This window comes from Felis catus, chromosome B3, assembly GCF_018350175.1.
Source record: "Felis catus isolate Fca126 chromosome B3, F.catus_Fca126_mat1.0, whole genome shotgun sequence".
Lineage (NCBI taxonomy): Eukaryota > Metazoa > Chordata > Mammalia > Carnivora > Felidae > Felis > Felis catus.
In genome coordinates this window covers 1,944,570-1,969,561 of record NC_058373.1, presented here as the reverse complement: position 1 = coordinate 1,969,561, position 24,992 = coordinate 1,944,570, and the positions used below count along the sequence as shown (strand labels likewise).

The window sequence follows — 24,992 nt, the reverse complement described above, 5'->3', positions numbered from 1 at the left end:
GAAGTATTTAACCAGCCACACTCTTCCCCAGATTGCTTCAGAGGCTGGCCTCACCGTATGGACGTTTTCCCGGGTAAAGGAATATTCTTTTACGAGATTTTAAACAGCTACAGAGCCGGGCGTTAAATGGAGACACAGACACTGACTTAACTTCTCCCCTACTGCCGAGCACTTGGGAACTTTCCAATTTTTCACGGTTATAAACATCGTTTACAAAGATTCTTATAAACGCATTCTCGCGCTCTTCCCTGATAGGTTCTTTAAGACAAGGTCCCAGGAGTGAAATCCTCGCCTTTAATGCGGTGCCTGTCTCTCAGGCTTCTGCGGCACCGGATTCTCCCGCCAGCGTTACAGGCAGCCGCTCAGGCCCGCACGCGGCCACAGCCCTGCACCGAAGAGGCGTCAGCGACTCACTCGCTCGTGCACTTGCCATCCCCAGCTCCTACCTGTCATCCGGTCCCCTCATCACCGGGCGCTTCTTCGTGTCTCCTTGCATCCTGGGACAGCAGCGCGTGCTGTAGCGCGATCAACATCAGGGGCAATTTTCAGCAAACCCTAACTCTTTCTACTTGAAGGCCTCCGAGCGCCTTACTGGTTTCCTCACACGGACCCTCCAGCCTCCCCCCGTGTCCCTTCACTTCAGCCCGACGCCTCTTAGGTCGCAGAGTTGGTCTTCTCTCGAAGGGAGCTCCAACTACCTTCCCTTCCGTTTCCGGTAGCCACGTCCTGCGTCGTTCCTTCTCCGGCTCTTCAGGGCCACGGCTCCTTCCTTCTTTCCCGCCGCGTGACATTTCCACGGGCCTGGGTTTGTTTTGCTCTGCTTTCCGGCGTATTCCTCTTTGATAATGCCACGCCATCCCGGCTCGTTAATCGTCACCGCGTGGCCCACCTAGAGACCCCACCACCATCTCTAGGCTGCTCGTGGACCTGAGTTGGGACACAGGGGGGCTGGTCCTCAGCCCCCTGGTGGGACAGTGAGAGGCAACTGGGCTCTGACAGACAGTTGCTATTGATGGAAGCATCTGGCCTACAGACTGCTCCACACTCGGTCTTCAGTCGGCCTGACCTCTGCTCCAGGCACAGAGGGTCCACGCGTGTGCTGGCCACCTTCCCACGTGGGTGCCATTAACGCCACCAAATGCCACTCGTCCTCGGGGCTCAGGGGACTCCAGCAGAGTCTGCCTTTTCCAGGTGTTTCCCCTTTGGTCTGAGGGGGGACTTATGGGCTTTGATAGGCTGTACTGACTTCCCCAAACCCACACCGCTTTCTCAGGAAGGAGTCACGATCCAGTCCTTGGTGACACCTTAGCACTTGGGTCCACGTATACTATTTTCAGTAGAACGTCTTGACGTAGATGGTAAATGGATGATACCATTTGGGCACGGAGATGATAGGCAGCTGATACATCGCCTGTTGCCCGGACAACCCCCTCCCCGCCCCAAACCTGCAATGCCGGGGGGCCTCCTTCCTCATCACCGTGTGGCGAACTAAACTACCCACGTTTCTGGCCCAGTGATTGACCCAAAATGAGCATGTGATTCAAACTAGGGCAGTTAGAGGCTTCCCCGGGGTCGTCTCCTCCTATGTGGAGCTCAGGGAACAGGGTCTCGCCAGGAGGGTCTCGGGGATCCCGGCCGCCAGCCTGCCTCCTGCGTCCACCTGCCTCGGAGCGTCAGCCACCGCCCTCGTAAGCCACGTAGCCACCGGCCACGGCGTGATCGTAGGTCTCCCCGCTGAGCCTTCCTTTGCCCATCTGTGAAACCAGGAGAAAAATGCCTCGCCCCGGTCCACGGACCTCAAGGAGCCAATCAGAGCGACAGAAGGTGGGTATCGAAGGGTTTTACAAATCGCCCACAAGGTACCAGACAGTCGGACGATGGATGGTAGGCCCGACTCGGCAACGGGCTGCGGCGCGTCGGGAACGGAGATATGAAGAAGGAGGGATGGTCAGCTGGATACTGCCCTGATCACCCTCAATCGTCACACCGTGTTATTACAGCAGGCACCTGAGGTCCAGAGGCGCCCCGCACAGGCCCCCCCACCGCAGAGTTCACCTGCCTACGACACACAGAGACACAATCTCAGTGGCACGTCAACCATCACAGAAGTAAGACTATCCCTGGAGGATCTCCGCAACATTAGCACAACAGCAAAACACTGACAGAAGCTGAACTGACAGAATGTGTTAAGCGAAGGCCCCCGGCGTTGGGGTAGGACCCTCACGGCCATCAGATGGGTCTACGTCTCTAAGACAGCCGTCCACCGTGATGTGTGTGTCCACAAACACTCTCACTCATTACAGTACAAGGCATACTCTCCTCTGACGTCTGAGCTCCCCCAAATCCGGACGCAGGCTACCTTTCCAGAGGCGTATACTACCCTCTTCCTCCCCGTGCAACCCCGTCCCCATACTTCTGCACATATTGCGCAACCTCGGATGCCCACTTCTCGTCCCTGGTCTGCATCTCACTCGTCCCTCGCCAAGGCTCTTCGCGCCTCTACGCCCGTTCCAAGCAAGGCAGCCCGCGACCTAACCCTGTCACCAGAACCCCCGGGACTCGCGTTTCTGATGATCACTTGGTGTCCGTCATCAGCCCACCTCTACAGGCTACTTTCGTGTTATAAGCCGAGGCCCTTCCATTTCAAACGGACACCCCGGAGCTTAGGCCTCCACGTGGCTATGATCTCAGCCTGAAGGGAGTGGGGGCTAATGTCATTCTTGAGGGAGTGCCCGTTAAAGCCCGAAGCACATTCTCAAGACTATTCTTAAAGGTGGCAAATTTTTATCCTTCTTAGGGGTGATTCCCGGAAATGCCGGCGGTCAAGTGAAAAGACGGTCCAACAGTATAACGTGGAGTGACAGGGAGCGGTGTGACCCTACAGCTTACACAGTAACTCTCTTCTGGGGCCTAGAAGGCAGCTCTAAAGAGCTTTTCAAAGTGTCCCAAGCAGCTGTCTATGAGCACAGTTAATGTCACCCCCGTCCCGTCCCCACCCCTACGGGAGGCAGAGAGAACACGGGCTTTCGTGGAGATGCCGTAGATACATGATCCAACAGAGACTTGCACTCCCGTTTGCCCTTCCTGGTTCCTGGAAAAAAACTGCTCTCTAGGGCACGGTCACGGTCAATTAGCAGTTAAGTGCATATACAATGAAGAGTGTTCTGTTAACCAGCATTTGACTTTTTTTTTTTTTTTTTCAAGAAATTCGATATTGGGAGATTTCCTTTTATAGCAACTGGATTACTAAAAGTATGGGTGAGTGGCTCAAAATAAGTTCTGTGATAAAAAGTGGGGGAGAAAAGACCTCTGATAGCTCAAACAACGGCCCTTTGTAGCCCAAATCAAAGCAATCAAGACACCAACAAATGAAATACGAGACACAGAGAGCAAGCTTTTCCCCAGGAAGTCCAACATTGGAGATTTCGAGGCGGGACGTTGAATGAAGGCCGGCCATTTGAATTTCGCTCCCGGCCCACGGTCGAGATTTGTTTGCGTAGCCCTTGTAAATTTGTTTTAGGGTTATAGCTATACCAGAACTCTAAGCTGCAGGAACTTTTGCCTGGCTTTACGTTTGTACGTATTGAAATAACATAATAATAAAGGTAACTTAAGTCAACACTGGACATCCTTGAGAATGTTTCCCCTTGAAAGCGGCCTCCAGCTCATTCAGACCAGAGCGACACGGCTCCAGACGCACTGACCGCACCGTAACCGCCAGAGGAGAGGCAGGCCCAGCTCGCTGGCAAACGGGCTCTCCAAACACCAAAGTCGGGGCTGGGCCAGGACCGCACGGGGAGAGCCTGGCTCACGAGGCCACTGAAACTTGAAAAGAAGGTCTGCTTGTTTGCAAGTCTTTGTAAATATTGTCCCGGGCCGGGCAGGAAGAGGCAGGTTTTAAAAACACCCATAACCCTCTTCCTCCGTGTGTAGCTCTTGCTCGGGACCTGACTCACAGAATTAGCCTGCTTTGGCAGCCCTGTTGGGCAATGAGGCAGGACAGGTCCTCCCTGGCTGATGTGGTCTCCAAGCTGCTGATGTCGCCAGTGCACAGAGCTGTTCTTTGGCCCGCCTCTCCCGCCTTCCTGCTCTTGGGGAGCCGGAAAGCAGGGTGGTGTCCATGCAGAAACTGGGGTCCTCGAGCCGCCCACGCGCACCAACGGCAAACGTGCCATTCTAGGCACCGCGACCCTCGGCCCCCGCACGACGGGCCCCTCACCCTGGTTCCGCAAATTCAGGCCTGGCCCACCTCCCACGTTGGACTGGAGTTAAAACCTTTCCCAAAACAATGAAAGCAACCAACCTCTATCTATCTCCCGTGGCCCCTTTGCTTGTCACCTGGCCCGGGTATGAGGACAAGAACTCACCCAGGGGCGGGTCTGGGGCTCGCCCCCACCTTTCACAGCCAGGCCGCCTGCACCGGGCCAGGGCGGCGAGGCCGGAACCGCGGACCCCCTGTAAGGGGAGACGTGGAGTGGACGCAGGGCCGCAGGGACAGCTCAGGCCCCGACGCAGGACTCACCCCCTGACCCGGGGCTCTGGAAACATCCGTGGAGAGTGACGGCGTCTGGAAGCTGTTCCACATGAGGCGTGTACCCTGCACAGTCACCAGTGGCTTTCCCCTTCCTGCCGTGACCACGAGGGGCTCCGAGCCGGCCGGAAGCTTGGCCCTCCGTGGAAGGAGGGAGAGCCCAACAGCGGTCCCTATCCGAGAAGATACAACCCCTGCCCACGAGGCGCTCTTCAGGTGGGAAGGGAGGACGCACCTCACCTCTCCTCTCCATCACCCTGATCTGCGACCCACGAACGGCCCTGTCTTACCACTGACCTCCTTAGGATCTCAAGGTCTGCTAACATGGTGACAAAGTCGAAGTCCTATCATCCCAAGGGGATGAACCTTTACCTGATGGGCCCAGGTGCACGGTCACAAAACACCCAGAGAGAACACAGGAGGCGCTGGGCGGCCTCACCGACCGCCCCGTGGGTACCCAGAAAGGGCACCTCTCCGGGGCGGACGCAACCCAGGGCCTCTGACTACAGAGCTATTGCTCTCCCGACCGCGTCCCGACCCGGGCGTGTGAACGTTCTAGAAACCTTCCGGGACAGGTACCCAACCCACAGATTTATGTCGGCCGTTCAAAGATGCAGGGAAAAGCAGCAGGAACCGACCCCGAATTGCAGGAAAGTGATGTCACCGCTCCCGCCAGCCCACGCCCAACGGTCATTACTTTAAAAGCGATGAGACCATCCATTAAAGCTGGCGCTGGAGCCATGCCCCTGTCAACATCCGGGTGCGTGGGCAGGGCCCAGGGCCCAGCCTCTGGGGGCTGCATTGCTGGCATTGTGGGTGAGGGCTGGGGCCCGGGCCGCTGGGACCTGCCCGCCCACCACGCCTGGCCGAGGACAAGAGCACCGGGAAGCCAGAAAGGGGCCACAGGGCTTCCTTCAGGCTCTGGAACCCGCCCTACAGCAGCTGAAGGCCCGAGCCAGCCTTCAGGACAGGCAGCCCAAATTCTGTGCGGCGTGGCCCCTGCCTCCCGGGTCCCCCCGCTCTTGGGGGCCGCCCTGTCCCGTTTCTGCACTCACATGGGCAACGCATGCCAAGGAAGTCAACTGACGGCTGGGATGCCCGCTGAGGTTCACCCGAGCACCAGGGGCCCGCAGAGTTGGATTGTGACCACCAACCAATGCGATGTGTCACCGCCATGCAAGTACGTTCAAGTGCAGCAACGCTCCCGAGTAAGCGATTCTCTCAAAGGTGGGCGTGCCGGATGGACGCCTGACGCGGCCCCGCGCCCCTCACCCTGCCCTCGTCTCCCCCGGCCTCGCTTTGCTGGAAGGACGGAGCAGATCTGTGCGCGCCCTCCCCCGTCTCATCAGTCACCTCGAGAACACGCCCAGGTTAATCTGCTGGATGATGAGACACACGTTCCGGTCACGCTCGTCCCCTCAGTAGAAAGTCAGCCCGAGCCAAAAATGCGGGTGGGGACATCCTCGACCAGCCAGCCTCCGATGAGTCTGAAACTGAATATAGACACAGGAGCAAGCCGGCACCAGCCGAGCCTGTCCAGACCGGCCGAGCCAGCAGGCCCGCCCATCGAACCACAGTACGTGGTTCCTGTCCTAAAGCACTGGCTGGGGGTACTGTGTTACACAGCACTAGCTTACTGATACACTGGGGAAAGAGGGTCAAGGAACTCTTCCCAGGGAAGGGGTGGGTGCCTGGGCAGGGTCAGGAAGGGCGAACAGTAGTCTGACAGATGTTTGGGCGGAGAAAAGAGCATTTGCAACCGGAAGGTGGTGAAAAGCAGCATTGTATCAGCAGGACCCAGACAAGCTCTGGAATGTTCTTAACGTCTAAAATGAAGGGGAAAAACAGGTGGACGAGAAGCCGGAGAGACAGGTGTGGCCCAGGCCCCGGGGGGTCCCCAAGCCTCTCGGCCAGCAGTTTTTCTTTACGGCCGGTTTCCGGAAAGTTCAAAGAAGGGGTCAAGTACACCGCGCACCGAGATGTTTCAAATGCGACCGGTGAGGTTTCCGAACGCACGGTTTGTGAAGCCTCAAGAGTGTGACTATAACACGTATTTGATGAAAACTAAAGCCTGGAATGAGGAAGAAGCCCTAAAGCACGATGATATGAAAGTCAAGGTTTCCCCAGGATTTTAGTAAAGAGAAATGCCAGCGGCTTAAAAGGAGCTGCCACAACGGGGCGCCCGGCCGGCTGAGTCGGCGGAGCTTGTGACTCCTGATCTCAGGCTCGTGAGTTTGAGCCACAAGTTGGGTGTGGAGCCTACTTTAAAAAAAAGAAAAAAAAAACTATTTATAATCTAAAGTTTTTTTCAGGGCGCCTGGGTGGCTCAGGAGGTTAAGCATCCGACTTCGGCTCAGGTCATGATCTCACGGGTCGTGGGTTTGAGCCCCGCGTCGGGCTCTGTGCTCACAGCTCGGAGCCTGGAGCCTGCTTCCGATTCTGTGTCTCCCTCTCTCTCTGCCCCTCCCCCGCTCACACGCTGTCTATCTCTCTCTCTCTCTCTCTCTCTCAGAAATAAAAAGAGTTGCCCCAAGCAGTGGGGAGTATCTGACCTGTGAGAAAACATGGACAAGCCAACCGCAGTCGATTGTTATTCATTCATTCATTCACTCACTCATTCATTCCAGAAAGGTAGCAGACACTGACCCTGTCGGATCCCACAATACATCCTGGGGCTCTGTGAATAAAAAAGACAGGAGTCCCCCCTGGGGACCCCCTCCGGCACTCCCAGCCGGCACCCCCAGACATCCAGCCTCACCACACTGTGTAACTCCCGCGGTCTGCAGTGAGGAAGGCCTCTGGGAACCCAGGGGTGGTGACGTGATTTCGGCTGCCCCTTGGGCTGCGAACAACTTCCTTACACTCTTCGTGAACAAAACTTGGCATAAACTCCCGTCTCCCAGGAGAGCCCGCACACGGCGCCCAGAATGACGACGTCCCCGGGACCGGGCCTCCCTAGTCCGGCGCACGAGTGCGAGCCCCCAGAGGTGGTCTCCCTGAGGCCTGGACTCGTGGTCTCTGGAGGGAGGAGCCAGGAAGCCCCTCTCCCCACCCAGGGCTACCCGAGGAGGCTGGCTGGAGAGGGCACGGCGGCTGGCGGCCCAGCGTGCCACCGGATTGATCCCGTTTGGCCAAGCTCTCAGTCTCCACGGGGCCTTGGGGACACAGCCAGGCCCGGTCCACAGAGGAGGGGTCTCTGAGGTGCGCCCAGATGGCCAGATCAAACGTGTGGCTCAGTGCCTACCTCGCCAGCCCCGTTGCCTTCCCGCGTCTTCCACGCTGCCGACTGGACCCCGGGAGAACATCTGCCGGCAGCACAGATCGACAGATAAAGGGAAGCTGGTTCGATACCCGCTGTCTGGGCCACAGGTTCGTAAACGGGGCGGGGGGGGGGGGGGGGGACACCCGAGGGAGAGCGTTTCTTTGCAGCGTGAGCTGAAATAAATTCCAGACAGGTCGAGGCGCGTACGGGTCCGTCCACAGGACCACCAGAAAGCCCTGGAACTGCACACGGAGAGAAGAAACCGGGAGGCAAACAGACCAAACGTAGGGTTGGACTTCACGGGGGTATTTCACATACTTCACAAAATAACCAAAAAGGAAGACAGGCGGCGAGAGCTTCACAGGTGAACAAAGAGGTCAGGTACGCTGATAAGAAAGATCGGGGCGCGTGGGGGCCCAGTCGGTTGAGCGTCCGACTTTGGCTCAGGTCATGATCTCACGGTCCGTGAGTTCGAGCCCTGCGTCGGGCTCCGTGCCGACAGCTCGGAGCCTGGAGCCTGCTGCGGATTCTGTGTCTCCCTCTCTCTCTGCCCCTCCCCTGCTTGTGCTCTGTCTCAAAAATCAATAAACTTAAAAAAAAATTTAAAAACAAAAAAAAAGATAGAAACACCCCATCGGATAGGCATAACACTAACGGGAGGTTCCTAAAAGAGACAAGTAACTAGTTAGACAGACATACAGATGGTCTCAGACTTCACTAAAATCTGAGAAATACAAACAAATCATCAGGTGTGATTTTTACCTATTAAAATGATCTTTGGGGAGCCTGGGGGCCTCAGCTGGTTAAGCATCTGACTCTGGATTTCAGCTCAGGTCAGGATCTCACGGTTTGTGAGAAGGAGCCCCACACCGAGTTCCGTGCCAACAGCCTGGAGCCTGCGTGGGATTCTCTCTCTCCTTCTCTCTCTGCCCCTCCCCCACGTGCTCTCTCTCTAAGATAAATAAACTTTAAAATGACCTTTGAGGGGCGCCTGGGTGGCTTCGGCTCAGGTCATGATCTCGCGGTCCGTGAGTTCGAGCCCCGCGTCGGGCTCTGTGCTGACAGCTCAGAGCCCGGAGCCTGTTTCAGATTCTGTGTCTCCCTCTCTCTGACCCTCCCCCGTTCATGCTCTGTCTCTGTCTCAAAAATAAATAAACGTTAAAAAAAATTTTTTTAAAAATGACCTTTGAAGTCTTAATATTTATCTCTTGCTGGTGAAAGTGCGGGGGGTCCTATTAATCTGGATAAATCTCTAGAGGCCACGTGGATGAAGAACCACAAAAGTGTCCACACACCTTGACCCCCTTAATTGCGGCCTCAGGAAGGTCTCTCCTGGACGTCACTCAGAAGTTGGTAGAAACCTCGACACGAAAACGATCAACGTTTTTTCAAAGAGTGAAAATTTAGAAATGAATCGGATGTCCTTTTACAGGCATCCAAATGAGGGTTGTAAAATCAGAGGCGAGGACGTTTAACTTGCTTGCGTGCAGGGTAAAATTCTGTCCTCAGTACGTAAACATACACACGGCAATGACAACACAAAACACACAAAAAAACTAGAAACAACAGTCACCAAAATTCTTACCGTGACTGTCTTATGTGGGGGAACGGGGGCTTTTTTTTTTTTTGTCTTTTCTCTACTTTCCAAGGGGTAAGGGGATACAGTTCCATGGTTACGTTACTTCCGTCACACGCGCACTGCCCACGCCTGGCAGGGCCCCCGGGACGCTGTAGGCATCACAGGCGGTGTTGGGGAGCACTGGAGAGTGACGGCGTGTGTCCCCAGCACACAGAGCACATGCAGTGATCTCAGGCTGTGTTCGGACAGGTTTCATACCCTCCATTCAGTAACCCGGGCCCGTCATCGCCTGCCCTGCTCAGTGATGACAGCCACAGGCTGCTCCCCTGTCAGGGCGTCCCCCATCCTAAAGCTTTCTCTCTCCCCACGCTTGTCTTCGTCTATACGCGCTGGCCGCGTATAGAGCCCTCCTAACGGACAATATCGCCCCGTCTCGCTTTGTCCAAAGGGCCCTTCTCCGCCAACACACAAGTTCTCACGGTGATTCCTAGGGCTCGGATGAAGCGTGAAGTCCCCTGGCTTCTGTGCCCCCTCCGTGCCTCGTACAGACACAGAACGAGCATACTACGCCCACTTACTCCCGTGGCTCCCCCAACCTCAAATCATAAGGTGGGAGAATGAAGGACCGGGTCGCGGATGCTTCGTGTCTGGGGCAGAGCGGTTGCTGGATAAAGTGGCCCAGCAAATGCAGCTGCTCAGGTTTTCACTGACTCACCTGGCACTCGCTCAAAGCTTCAGGCCCCGGTATCTTTGTCGGTAAATAGGTCACGCTGATAAATGCTTCGGTGGCTTATCACGCACTTAAGTGGGACACAGAGCACTCACCGAAAATCTTGTGACAAGAGCATCTCATCCAGAATGCCTTCAGTCTGCTCATTCATTTCCTGGCCGCCTCCTTTTGCCCCCATCTGGGGTTTCAAGTTCTCAATCAGAGCCATCCAGGGGGAAAAACGGACCCGCTGACGGACGCATCAGCGGTACGCAATTCCACCACAGTCCTATCCGCTTACAAAGCGCTCCTCGGGACTAAGCGCCGTGAGCGGAGAGAAGCTAACCCAAATCTCCGTTTCAAATCCTTGCTGATCTCTTTATGGAAATACTTGCTGGTACAAACCGAGTCGGGTTGCGATAGCAAATTGCAAAATGGGACAGAAACAATTCTGTACCTTATGCCCGGCGAGAGAGAACCGCTAAATACCCCTGCGCGTCAAAAAGGAACTGACTTTTAGGAAGCAGCAGGCATAGAAACTACCAATTTGGAAGCTCACTCTTACCTTGTGCGAGGTTGTAAGGGACACACTTCTGGCTGAGGTCTGTGCGGGACGGCGAGCCGCGGCCCTCGGTCAGGAGCGAAGGAGGGCCGCTGGGCCCTCTGCTCAAACCCAAGATGCGTCCCAGCTCAGAACAAAGACGGAAATGCGACGGTGTCCCCCAGAGGCACCTGGGCCGTGCGTGCTACGGACTCTGCTCCCCTCTCGCAGTCCGTGCCACACGCCGCTTATCAGCGCATTGAGAAGAACTTCGGGAATAAAAACACATCGACTTTGTTTAACACAGCTTATCTGTGCCAAACTTATTTGACTTCAGCCTGCCTGTTAACGGCCAAGGAAGTCATGCTCCTGAGGAATGCACATTAGGAAAGGCTCCTCTAGGCTTGGGTTTCCAAACCGTAATCGGTGATAAGTTATTCCTTTCTTTTAACTATATTTTAAAAATATTTTTTAATGTTTATTTGTTTTTGAGAGAGAGAGAGAGAGAGAGAGGAGAGAGCAGGGGAGGGGAAGAGAGAGAGGGAGACACAGAATCCGAAGCAGGCTCGAACTCACAAACCACGAGATCATGACCTGAGCCGAAGTCGGACGCTTAACCGACTCAGCCACCCAGGCGCCCAAAATTCATTCATTCATTCATTCATTCATTCATTCATTCAAAGACAGAGCACAAACAGGGGATGGGCAGAGAGAGGAGACACAGAATCTGAAGCAGACTCCAGGCTCTGAGCTGTCAGCACAGAGCCTGACGGGGGCTCGAACTCACAAACTGCGAGATCATGACCTGAGCCGAAGTCGGACGCTTAACCGACTCAGCCACCCAGGCGCCCAAGATTGATTGATTGATTGATTGATTGATTGATTCATTTATTCATTCAAAGACAGAGCACAAGCAGGGGACGTACAGAGAGAGGGAGACACAGAATCCGAAGCAGGCCCCAGGCTCCGAGCTGTCAGCACAGAGCCTGACGGGGGCTCGAACTCACAAACCGCGAGATCATGACCTGAGCCGAAGTCGGACGCTTAAGCGACTCAGCCACCCAGGCGCCCCAGCATGTATTTATTTTTAGGAGAGATGGACAGAGCACGAGTGGGGGAGGGGCAGAGAGAGAGAGAGACACAGAATCCGAAGCAGGCACAGAGCTGGACACGGGGCTCGATCTCATGAATGGTGAGACGGTAACCTGACCCGAAGATGCTTGACGGACTGAGTCACCCCGGTGCCCGGTGATAAGTTGTTCTAATCTCGCGGGTGTCCTACCCGTGGGAGAGCCAGCTCTGAGGGCCAGAGCTCCACCGGCGGGCCACGACAGCTACCCTTTCCTTTGGGTCGCAGACAAACCCCAAGGCTAACGCCCGGCAAGGGGCCGTCGGCAAAGGCTGGCCAAGGCCCTTCCCCCTGGTGACAGGTGAGTAAGCAACTTTCAGGATGTCGGCTTCACATTCCCAACCCGCCGTCACGCCCCTGATGGCTCTGCGGTCTGGAGAACAGAGGTGGAAAGCCGTCCCCCACGAAGACACGATGGCCTGCCGGGTCACACGGTCACAGCGACTGTGTCAACCCAGGCAGCCGTCAAAACCGCCTGCTCGCGGGACACCCCGAGCCAGGGCACGGAGACCCCGGGAAGTCTGCTCTGGGCACCTTTGAAACTTTGCATTGTCTTCAGAAGTGGGAAAACTGCTAACCCGTTTCCCTGTCCTGCTTCCTGTGAGGCTGGTTCAGGCCCGGGGCCAGGCGAGACGGCCTCGTCGGGAAGCCGGGTCGTGCAGGGCTCGCCGTGTGACCCCGAGAAGTCACCCGATCCCCCGGTTTCCTCACCCGTAAGCGGGAGAAGAAACCAAGTCAACGCTCACTCTCGGGGCCCTGCTGCATGACGTGAGCGAGGGACCGTGCGGCGAGCAGAGGGCAGGTGCGAGCGAGAGCCTGTCCTCGCCAACAGTGCTCACCCGTCCACGCGTGCTAAGCACCGGCTCGGTTCTGGAGAAGCCACGTGAGGAACTAGACCCCGCTCCTGGTCCCGTAGGCCACAGGGCCGGGCGTCCCCCACGACGTGGCCTGTCCCTCCACAGCGGCCTCGGGGGCGCCCCGGGCCATCAGAGGGGGGCCGCTAACCTCCGACAAAGTTTTTCAAGTTTGCAAACTCGCCCGGAAGTCACAGGTTTGCCTTCTCTGCTCGAAATGACTGCTGATTCAACTGAGTAGCTGACAGATGGGGAGATTCGCCATTTGTACGCCTGCTCTGTCCCGGGCCGCAGCCCCAAGAGCCTGCAGGTGCTACGTGACTACTAGCTGCCTTATGTTATTCTCAGAAAAAACAGTCATCCCGCTTTGGGGGACGGATCGCCAACTAGGTCACAGAGAGGTGCAGTGACTTGTCCAAAGTCACACGGCAAGTCAGCGAGGGCGGCGGATTTGCGGCCAGGTGTGTGGGGTTCCCATGCCCCTTTTCCAGTTTTTTACACCAGCTCTAACGTTGTAGAAACCCAAGAAAACACAAACTAAGGAGCCTTTTAAAATGGCGAGGAAGGAATACGGCAAACAGTTTATTCTGTGGTCGGCAAAATCGAGGGGAGTTTTCCCTAAAGCACTTGTCCATATTTCTCTCTGGTCATCTGGTTAGGATCCTCTTGGAGATGTTGGTGATCTGGACCTCAACTTACGTGTCTGTTGAATGGGCAGAACTCAGTACAGCTCTGGGCACCCGGGCGACCCTCAGGGGACATTTGTGGGTGGATGTCGTTCCCTGAAATTCCCTGAATGCCTAATTACAAACGCCGGGCGGAGAGGAGAGGAAGCCACGGGAAGGTGGCCCCTGGGCCTCTGCAGGCCACACAGCAGAGGATCTGCTTCATGCAGGGCAGAACCGGAGAAGCATCTCCACGCTGCCCCCTCTGTCCCTTCCCAAGGTGAGCCCCTCACAGACGCTCTGTTCCCGTGCCCCACCTGCTGCAGGCCAGCCCTCAAGGCAGTTAGGGATTTGCCCCAGGATCTGCGAAGAATTAGGAAGGCGCTTCCGGAGATCAGCACGAAGGCCAAAGGACAGAGGTCCGAACCTTCCTGACCCCACACCGAGGCCGCACAGGGAGCAGGGGATACATCGGTCCAGAAGGGCTCGGGGTCACGAGCCTCCGAAATTTTCCCTCAGAGGCTCGGAGCTCTGCCTGCAGAGGGACCGGGCCTCGTGTTGTCAGAGGCTCGGGCCGCCAATCCCCGAAACGTCTCCAACGTGATGCTCTCCCTCCTGCCCTCCACCCCCCATTGGCCGGGTTCCAATAGTTCCCCTTGGGCGGCCGAGGCCTCCTTCTTGCCCTTGCTGGGCCCTGCCAGCCACGCTCCCCAGGGAGAGCGGGCGTCCCGGAGTGCACCTCCTGCCAAGAATACCACCCTCAGGACTGACGGACGCAAACCCAACCCAAACCACCTGCCACCAGGAACAAGGGTCTAACGTCCCCCTCGTCCAAGTCACCACGGTTGGAGGCCAGACTCCCCGACTCGGAGGACCAACCCCCCTGCCCCCACCCTTACCATCTCATTTCCAGGAACTCCTAGACCTTCCCCCAGACTCCTGTTTCCTGGATTCTCTGAACTTAGCTCAGACTATTCCTTCCTTCCTAAACCTTCTTCCTCTGCCCAGGAGACCCTACTCTCCTTCAAGGGCCAACCACACACTTCCTTCACCCCGGCCTCTTGCCCGCTGGTCGGTTTCCCCCGCGGGTTACGCATCAGCAGTCTGTCCCATGTTGTTCACACCTCGCTTCCAGCACAGACCACAGGTCTCTGAACGTCTGTCCGTCTGTCTCCCCGGCTAGACCATGAGCTCCTCCAGCACAGGGAGGTACGACGGAGCCATGTCTGAATCCCAGCTGGCCATCAAGAATCACCGTGAGTGCTGTGGAGTTGAAATTAACTCTCCAGCTGCTTTCGTGTGAGTTACACTATCCCCAGAAACATGCTCTCTCAAAATTCAAAAACTCAAGCAACATCGGTCATCACTCAGAGAGAGGGCGTCTGGACTCACACGGACGCGGGTCCCAGGTCCAACTCCATCAGCTGCCAATGTCCCTGCGGTGTGGCACCGCGGTTCAAGGCTGCTGAGTGACCGCGGGGGGGGGGGGCCTCAAGGCTGCTGAGTGACCGCGGGGGGGGGGGCCTCACGGAGGCCTCTCCATCCGACGCCTTGCTCGGGGCTGTCGGACGATCAAGTGATTGCATGCTGCCTGAAACCGGGAAATGTTCCGTAAGGCCGGGTTATCCATAATAATGACAAGAATGACCACAGGGCCACCCAAGTGCAGACCCTACCCTAGCTGGTCGGGCTCCGGTTTTGTTGAATTTGCATCAGATCTATTCCGCCCGGAAATGTGTGCCCTTGGGAGCGGGGGCTCAGATGCAGAACTCATGCCTTCGTGTATTTAATAAATGTTTTGTGCCTACTATGTGCTAGGCCTTGGGAATAAACAGAACATGACAGTCTCTGTGTCCGAGCCCGGGGGGAAGGGGGGCCTGTCCCGAATGAAGAAATGCCTCTTTCTTGGGCTGAGATGAGGCCCTTTGTGCATCGTGGGAGGCAGATCCCAGCCTCCTGCCCAGAATGGCCTCCAGCGGGCCGTGTGCAAATCTGACGCTCACCACTCAGGGTGGACTCTCCCGTCTCTGTTCCCCTGACCTTGGGGAGGTGATGTCCTCGAACAACCCAGCAGAGCAGAGGCTCACGTTTGTGCTTATTAAGCAAGATTCAATCAAAGCATCATCCTTTTTTTTTAATATGTTAAAAATAGTCTCTTATTTAAAGTAACTGTATATGGGGATGTTCAGAGTAAAAATGAACTTCACTACATGGTCATTCTCAGAAAATCCCAGGAAATGTTTATGTGTTACCATTTGTAACAACATTACCCAACGATCTTAAAATTCAAAACAGACTCCAGCTCTTTCTCCGCCACCTGGCGCATGCATAGACACAGCCCACAATTTTGTGGTCAGAGGAATCTCTGAGCCTCTCCAAAGGGGTGAACCAGACAGACACCGTGGAGAGGGCTGTGCCTTCTTATTTTTTAAAAATCATTTAAATGAGGACAAATTCTTGCATAGGGAAGTTCCAAAGCCAAAACCCAACAGCTGCTTTCTCTTTTGCTACCGGGAACTGAATTGAGAAATCTCATGAACTCGGTCCCTTCTGAAGAAGTCACGGATGCAGGGACACGTCGGCCCAGCAGAAGCTGTAAAACATTCTGGCATCGACCACTGCAAATTCGTTCCCTGCTCTGAAAACGAAGGGAAGCCGGGTTCGGGTCACGGGGAAACCTGACAAGAACTCACCCTCCTCCCCACTTCCCCCTGGCAGGGCTCCGCCCCCTTCCCCCTAGCAGGGCTCCGCCCCCTTCCCCCTGGCAGCGCTCCGCCCCCTTCCCCCTGGCAGGGCTCCGCCCCCTCTCCCCTGGCAGGGCTCCGCCCCCTCTCCCTGGCAGGGCTCCGCCCCCTCCCCCTGGCAGCGCTCCGCCCCCTCTGCCCTGGCAGCGCTCCACCCCAAACCACATCAACAGTTGGGTTAATGGCCTGAGGGGAGGCACCGTCAGCGTCCCCAAAACCTTGTGTGCCTGGTCCCGGGCGCCGACCCCTACCCAGGCGGGGATAACGGCGGAGCCAGCTCCAACGGCAAGGTCACCAGCGCGCCCCAACCAGGATGAGCCCGGGGGAGCGCTGACCGGGGTGACCCTGAGGCCGAGGCCAGCGTGCAAGATTTAAAAGAGCACCGAAAAACTCAGACTTTAATCCAGACAACACTGCAAATGCCCCATTTCACAAATCGAAATTCCTGCAGCAAATCCATAGCGAACCAACTATCACGATTAAAAAAAATTTTTTTTTCAACATTTATTTATTTTTGGGACAGAGAGAGACAGAGCATGAACGGGGGAGGGGCAGAGAGAGAGGGAGACACAGAATCGGAAACAGGCTCCAGACTCTGAGCCATCAGCCCAGAGCCCGACGCGGGGCTCGAACTCACGGACCGCGAGATCGTGACCTGGCTGAAGTCGGACGCCCAACCGACTGCGCCACCCAGGCGCCCCAACTATCACGATTTTAAATAAAGACAGGGTCAGCGCGACTGAGTTTTCCCTTTTGCCTCCAGGGCCTGTATTGACTTAGGCTGTAGCGGTGCTCGGGGCGGGCGCACGGGTCGGTGAAGTGTGGGGCGGCCGCAGCCGGGAAGAAAAAGAACCAAACCGCGCTCGCGGCTCAGCAACGTCGCGGGGGGGGGGGGGGGGGGGGCGGGACAACCTTTTGCTGAGTAACACGGAAATGGATCTGAAACATATGGATTAAGTTCCTCCGAAAATAAACACGATTTTGAAAGGAAAGGAAAGGAAAGGAGAAAGTACTTAGCCACTATGTTTGAGGTTTTCCTGAGACCAAACCTTTGGAAAATTAGCATAGGAGCAAATTACTCAGGGCAACGCAGCTTTGAAACAGGCTTGTCATAAAACCACCAGTTTGCTTAATAACGTTTTCTTTTTTTAAATGGTTTGCCCATATCTGCTCCCCTCCTCACTCCTCTTGAGGCTCCTTCCTGTTATTCTTTAGGGGAAGGAGAAAGCTTTGCACACCCGCTGTCAGCCTGGGGGGCTCTGGAGACCCAGGAACTGGGAGACTCGGTGGGGCTGAGCTGGGAATAACTGCTCCCGCCACACAGCACGGACAAGAGCCTGGGAAGAAGGCAGGCGGCTGACGTACTCGACCAGAGCTGGACGGATGCCCAGATGCCATCCTCTACCAGCTCTGTACCCTCGGGCACCTGTGCCCTCATCATACACCAGCAGGCACCACTGCCCTCCCCCACCCCACCCCCCACCCAGGGGAGAGGACAGAGCCAGGCGTGGCCTCTGCATCTGGTGGACAGCTCAGGATCCCCAGGGGCCGCCCCCAGATGGTCCCATGGGATCTAGGGAACCAGGGTCTTTGGTCACCGATGCCAAGAGGTCAGGGTGACATAGGAGCCAGCCGACATCCAGCCCCTAGCAAGCAAGGACAGGCTAAAACCCCATGGTTTGGGAGTCAAGGCCAAAGTTCAGGGTGTTCCAGGTCTGGATGTGGACGTGAGGCCAGATGCCCCAGATGCTGGTCACCCACAGGCACCGCAGCCCTCCCCGACACTGCCCGGTTCGGCGGGTTGCTGGTCTGGCAGGCAAGCCCGGGGCAAGTGCGGATGTCCACCCAGAGGGAAACGTCCCCTGCCACTTTCCTCCGCGGGCTCGTCACATAGCCAGCGGGGCTTTCTGGAGCTGGAGGTACCCTCTAAACTCTTGGCACTGACCATGCCTCACCTTGATCACCTGGCATCAGTCATATGATTCCGGCTTTAGAGCTGGAAGGGGTTCTTCAGATCCCATAGGCGAGGGCGGGGTTCTCTCTGGGTCCCCCCCACCCTCCATTCAGAGCGTGGACCTCCTCCTTTGGGGCAGCTCTGTAAGAAGCACGCAGGGGCCGCAGCTTGACCTGGAACCTTCCACCTCACCCCAGGCCAGCAGAACTTATCCATTTCTATACTTCTGACTTACAGTCCCGTTCAAACCCCATTTTCAAAAACATCCCACATTCAGATGTGGCTACCTCGGTGAGAAAGGGCACAAGATCCTGGATGTTCCAGGTCGTATACCCTGGAAATAAGTTCTGTTTTCCTTCTTGCCAGCTTTTCTAGAATCCGAAGAATGGACAAGATTGACGGACAAAGTTGAAAATAAGAAGTCCATATTCTGTGAGAAGCTCACGCCTGTCTTCACCTCTTGTGCCCGCTACAGCTTGAGTTTTCTTTTTTTCTTTAATGTTTATTTATTTTTGAGAGAGAGAGAGACAGAGCACGAGCAGGGGAGGGGCAGAGAGGGAGGGAGACACAGAATCGGAAGCAGGCTCCAGGCTCCGAGCTGTCAGCACAGAGCCGGATGTGGGGCTCGAACCCACGGACCGTAAGATCATGACCTGAGCCGAAGTCGGATGCTTAAGAGACTGAGCCCCCCAGGCGCCCCACAGCTTGAGTTTTCTGAGCCAGCCCCTGTCACAGATCCTTACCCCTGTTAACCCACACACCCCATAGTTGTTAGATAGTCACATGCAGGAAAATTCTGGCTTCATTTCATTAAAAATTGTTGACACAGAACCCCGCGAGACATCCAGAATATTAAGATGTAGCCAGACAAACCACAATCATGGGAAGATGACATTATTAAATAGGATGGCCAAAAGCAAAATGCAATGATCCAGGACAGAGGTGTTCAAAAACTGTGCTCCTTGGAACCCACAGAGCCCCGTGGAACCCCTCGGGGGCCTCAAGATAAAAGCCCACTCCCAGCCACAGCCCCTTTTTATCTGATTTGTATATCAGAGTTAGTAAGATTTTGTTGGGGAAAAAAGCGTACGGTTAAAGTCATTTACAGTCACTAGTCTACGAGACTAAAGGCACCGAACGACTCTCTCTTCTGCCGGGTATAGCCCCAGGTCTGGGCAGGTAAGGGGCGCTGTGCCCGTGAGAGGTTGAAGGTAGTCAGAGGCCCAAGCCTGCCTGTGCTTCTGGATCTTTCCCTGCGGCCTTTTCCCTATGTGGAACGCCTTCTGAACTCCCCTCCCCAAACCTCACCTTCGCCTCTTGGGAAAATTCCTATAAATTTCTGCTAGTCCTTCCAGATGCACGGTATGGCCCCTTCTCAGGGAAGCTTCTAGAATGTCTCCCAGCTTCACCTGCCCTCAGCAGGCCCCCCGCCCACCACCCCTCCTGACCCGTGTGTCCCCGCCCCCATCACACCCGCCTGGAGACTTCTGGCTTAGGTGTCCTCTCCCCCAGCGAGGCGGGCAGCTTGGAGGGCAGGGCCCACGGATGACCTCTGCCTCCCTGGTGGCTAACCCAGGGCCCGCGTGTAGAGACGATCAAAAGCGCCTTGGGCTGACCCGCATCCCTGGGAGGAGCCGCTCATCCCCACCGGGAGGGGCCTGAGGAAGATAATCGAGGCTTAAATGTCATTTTTAGGTTCAAAACGCAGTTGTGACTTAGAGTCCAGGGAAGTCATCTAAATGTAAACACGCCTTCTCTGTGTCTGGAACCAGAGGGAGAGGAGACCCCCCCCCCCCCCAGGGTGATCTGTTAATTCCAGCAAAATTACACTCAGACGCCTCCGCCAAGCAAAGACGGATTGCCATTTGCACAACGGTCCCGCACTTAAAAGTGACTCGGCTCAGAGCGCTGGGAAATTTATTATGACAAGGGACAAGGGATTCAAGATATTTAGTCGACCGATAAGACGGTTTAGAAGCAACAATAATCACCTCTGAGAATGTGAGGGGTCGGTATAAGGTCACCAGGGGGACACAGGCCAGCTGGACCGCAGGCGCGCAGACACCAGAAACCCACAGGGCACACCCAGAAGTGCCGAGGTCGAGGAGGGGAAGGTGCGGGTGTCCCCGCTGGCACCCCACAGGGGGCTCCGTGGACCAGCGCAGACTCTCAGCCCCCCACCCACCCAGACCGGCCAATGGGAGCGAGCTTCCTAACCCGGTCCCGAGACTCGTCTGCCTGTTCAAGTCTCAGTCCCGCATCCATCCTGCCTCAGAGGCAGAAGATTCGAAGATAACACCCCAGCCATCTGCCGGTGCCGCGAGGAGCCAGACTGTCCGGAGCTGGCGACCTGCTCGCAGTGAGTACGGGGCCGGGGGGGGGACGGCTGTGCTCGCCAGGGCTCCCTCACCCGCAGAGGGTGGGCTCGCTGAGCCCAGGAGCCTGGAGAGGGACCCTGGAAGAGCAGCAGGGTGGGGAAGGGTGTTTCCTGGCCCCGAGGGAGCCGAGCGGAGAGCAAATGTATATTTGATGACATTTCTCTGCAGGCAGTCTCCCTTCTGAAGAGCCAGGTTTGAACAAAGCCCGGCAGGCACCGGAGCAGACGGAGGACAGGAGGACAAGGGAAGGAGCGGGAGACCCACCAGAGGGGCTAGGATGGCCCCTGGAGGGAGCGAGCAGAGCCGGGGGGCAGGGGCAGAGGCACAGAGACGAATGCCGTGAGAGCCACCACAGTCCTACCCCCTCTAACACAGTTTCCGTGTGTCGGGCTCTTGGGGAAAGAGGCTCAGGGCCCAGGTGAACACTGTGAAAAAGGCACTCAGCACTGAGAAGGGCCCCTCTGTGCCCACTACCCCTCCTAATGCCCTCTTGGGCCACAGCTACAAACAAACGCAGGATGCACTCGCTCTACAGACGGTGCCGCCCTGCAGACACCACAGAAGGGGGCCACTCAAGCAGCGGGGTTCAAGGGCCGTATGCGCCCCTCTCAGCCTGCTGCCCCCCCCCCCGCCGCCCCCCGAATGCCGCTCTTGCCATCAGACTGGTCTGTCCCGGAGACTCAGCCCCCCGCTGTTGCGCACAGAGTGCCACGGGGCCCGCGGAGACCCTCCCTCCTACACCTGTTCCTCCCCTCGTTGGCCCCGCATTCCAAGAATGTTCTGTAGTTCAGTCGTCTTCCTACCAGAAAGCTGCGCGCTGGGGACCGGAACCTGCGGGGGAGTCCAGAGAAGACAGCCAGCCCTTCAAGGTCAACTGGGGTTCAGCCTCCTGCTCCATTCACATCGCCGGGCAGGCGAAAATGACCGAGAGACTCCCAGCATCTGTGGACTGCATCCTTGAGCTTAGAGGCAGGGAGCTAAAAAGTCTTCTGATCTGCTGAGGAAAATAAATAAATAAATAAATAAATAAATAAATAAATAAATAAATAAAACTAATAGACAGGAAATCTAGGAGGACTAGAATGTGAAACTGGCAGAAACACACACACACACACACACATTTTGGGGGAAAAACTCTAACTGTGAGATTGGGCCTGTTATAATTCCATTATCCAAACTTCACGCTCTCAGTGACATATACCAGGCAGAACCCCCACGTGCAGCGCTGTGTCCTGGGCGGTATGTCACAGCCCCCGGCAGGGCTCCACCAGGAAGGGGTGTGCTTCCTGCCAGGTCGCGAGCGCTCGCGGGCTTCCTAGACCAGGCGCTGCCCCGGGCAGCGACCCTCGCTCCATCCTGCACAACCCAGAAGTGGGGGCCGTGGAAGCCACTCCCCTGGCAAGACCCAGGAGAACGCCCTGCCCCCCACCAGCAGGACAAGGAGGCCCCCTGGAGGTCCCGCCTTCTTCGAGAGAAGGATCCGGGAGAAATAATCCTCCAGCCCAGGGAGCTATGACAGTATTTTGAAAACGACTCACTTTGTCTTTCTTCCAAGTGTATACAGGTGAGAAACACAGGCGGCTGACTCGTCTCACAAAAATTCTTCCATTTAGCTTTCAGTGAGATTTTTGTTGGCACTGGGATCAGCTTCGACACGGGCATGACTTTTGTCAACCAGTTCCCCAACAGGAACATTAAGCAGGGTTTGGAGTCTGTGTCAAACGATGGCAGGTTAGCAGAGAGAGAGAGAGAGAGAGAGAGAGCAGAGGGCAGAGGGCTGGTGATTCAAAACAAATGCACAACTGCCTTTAAAATGCACCTGTAACCACCACCAACTTAAGAGCTTTCTCTGTGCTCAGCTAGGGGCTAAATGCTTTCCACTTAGTTCTCATCAGCAATTCTGCAAGAGAGACTGTGTGGTCCCATGTGACAGATGAGGAAACAGGCACAGAGCTTAAGTGACTGTCACAAAATTACACACGCTGCCTCAAAAAAAAAAAAAAAAAAAAGGTGCCTGATTCTTTTTACTCTCCACGGACCTCCATCGGTCACAACCGGAAGCCGACCTTGGAAATTTCTTACGATTTTCAAGTAAAGGCAGATACACACTTCTGCACAGGTGCACATATACCAAAGGAACACACAGAGCCAGTGCCGTTTCTCATCAGAGAAAGGAGATGTTTAATTTGCACAGATATGAACCCCTACAGGTTCTCTCCTCCCTGTTTCCAAGCAACCAACTTGAAAAATCATCAACTGGGCTCCAGAGGAACCTTTAGAAGCTTCCTTACGAGTGCCATGCACCCTGCAGAAAACCATTAGGATCAGAAGCGAGTACAGTTGCGTTCCCAAATGCATCTGGACACATTCTCTAGAACTTGCTCTGGCCGGAGTCTCCTGCATTCCGTCCCTGTGACTCTGAAACTAATGTATCTTCCCAAGATCAAATTTACTAAATAACTTAATGGAATGTAGCAAGACCCTATGCGGTGCGCAGGAAGCGGGCTGGGCGGTTCCTAATTAGGTCTGGCATTATCTCACTGCCTCAGTCGGATGCTCGGGCGTCACACATTTATGACACCTCTGAGGGACCTCAAGAGGTCCTTTGTGAGTGCCACAAAAAAGCCAGGGACGCCCTGTCCCCCAACACCATACCAGAGGTCCCAGACAGAGTTCACCTGCAGGCTGATCTAGGTCCCAGTCACAAGCCCTGGCTCCCTCCCGAGTGGCTCCTGCCGCCTCGGGACAGGATACAGAGGGCTCTCAAAACCTAGCTGTCCCTCTCCTCCCTCCTGTCGCCCCAACGCCTGGAGTCTGGGAGGACGCACCTTCCCAAGACCCAGGGCCGCACACCCGGAGTGGAGGAAGTGGCTGGGAGCTGTCCATGGTGGCGCCGCGCCTGGGCACGCAAAGCCGCGGGTCCCCAGCCCCGGGGCGCGCCCGGCATCCCTCTCCAGACCGCTGGAATGGAGACTCGCTCCCAGGCTCACCATCTCCGGGATGGGGCTGCAGCCAGGCGCTGGCTCACACATCAAAAGATTAGTTTCAAAACAGAGTTCTCACCTGTGGGCAACGCTGGCTTGCGCGGAGCGAGACTCAGGACCTCAAAGCCGGCTGCTGGAGGCGCGCCTGGACGGCCGCCGTGCTGGACGCTTGGGGACCGGCGGCGGCGGTCTCTGAGAGCTGAGAGTCTGCGGCTGACGACCTCGGGCGCACTGGGCGCCTTTCTCCAGAGCACATGCGTGCCGCCGGGTCCATTCCAGAAGGTCTCTGGCCCTGGTTCCCGGAGTGGCGAGCCGGAGACGTGGCCGCAGCCCTGGCTTGCGCTCTGCCAGGTCCCTGCCTTTCCTCCCAACCTAAGGTAACCTTTTCTGGAGCCGACGTCCCGTGCCAGGCACCACCAAACCCTCTCCCGGCAACGCCGGGTTTGGAGTCTCAGTCTAAACATCAACAGGGGCCGTCAACTTCTTTTCACATCCAGTCGCCTCCCGCGCCAGCGCGACGCGGGGAGCCCAGCGCGATCCGGGGGTGCGGGAGCCAGAGGCGGCGGGAGGCGGAGGGGGGCCCAGGAGGAAGAGCGCGCGGGGCCGAGCCGCAGGGCGCAACGTGGCCAGGCGCACACGCGCTAGTGCACAGTGTGAGCGGCCGGACCCGGCGACCCGACCCTCGGAGCGGTCCCTCGCCCGCCAGCCACCGTCCCGGGCGCAAGACTCAGCCACTGAGAAGGGGGGAACGCTACGGAAAGCCAGAGCACCCCCCCGGCGCCGGGTGCGCTCCGTGGACGACGGCGCCCCCGGCACCTGCTGCCTGCACAGATCGCACGGGCTCGGTGAAATCTCACAGAGGACAGTGACAGGGGCGCGTGCCCATCAGCGGACGCTCGGACGGACGGACACACAGACAGACAGACAGAGGCGCACCGCAGAGCAGCGAGCGGACGGGCTGACCGAAGCCACCGACGGGCGACGTTTTCCCGCGACCCTGCCCCCGCTCCGAGCTCGGGGCGTCCGCGCTCCCGGCCCTCTTACCTCCGGGTCCGCGGCGGCGACGGCGGCGGCGGCGGCACGCCTCCCGGGCCGGGAGCGCGGCGGCAGGGGCGGTGCGGCGGCCCCAGCCCAGGGCCCCCGCGCGCTCCGGGGACGTGCGCCGGCGGAGGGACGGCTGCGCCGGAGAAGCGAAGGGCTCCGCGCCCGGCCGGCCGCGCTCTGTTCCGGACGCCCCGCGCCTACCGCGCCCGCCAGTCCGACCCCACCGGCCGCGCCGCGCTCCACTCCCCGGCGCCCCGGCCAGAGCGGCGGCTTTTATAGCGCGCGGCGGCTTCCCTGCGCCGCGCCGGCCGGGCTGGCTCCGCCCCGGGGCCCCAGGCGCCCGCCCCCGGCCGACCGCCCCTCGGCGAGGTGGGGCGGGGACCCCGGGCGGGCTCTGGCGGCCGCTCCGGGAGGCGCAGACCCGAGCCCGCCGCCGCCGCCGGGGGAGGGCGCCAGAGCCCGGGGCGCCGAGGGCCGGCCGTTCGAGGGGTGGGGGCGTGGGGGTCGGGGCGGACGGGCGACCTCCGACCCCGCGAGGCGGCGGGCGAGCACGTCCTGCGTGCGCCCGAGCGGGCGCGGGGTGGGGGCGGGGCTGGTGAGTCGCTGGCTCTTCTGCGG

At 57.3% G+C, this 24,992-nt stretch overlaps 1 protein-coding gene across 2 annotated transcripts in view; it reads right to left on the bottom strand.

Moving 5' to 3' along the window:
• CEMIP (cell migration inducing hyaluronidase 1) overlaps positions 1–24,328 on the bottom strand; it is a 129,499-nt gene extending 105,171 nt beyond the window's left edge. For both annotated transcript variants that reach the window (XM_045058716.1, XM_045058717.1), the window contains exons 1-3: positions 23,410–24,328; positions 21,885–22,058; positions 21,150–21,340 (exon numbers count right to left, since the gene is read on the bottom strand). The gene's annotated coding sequence lies outside the window, so the exon portion shown is untranslated. The remainder of the gene's footprint in view (positions 1–21,149; positions 21,341–21,884; positions 22,059–23,409) is intronic.
• Positions 24,329–24,992: the final 664 nt, after the last annotated feature.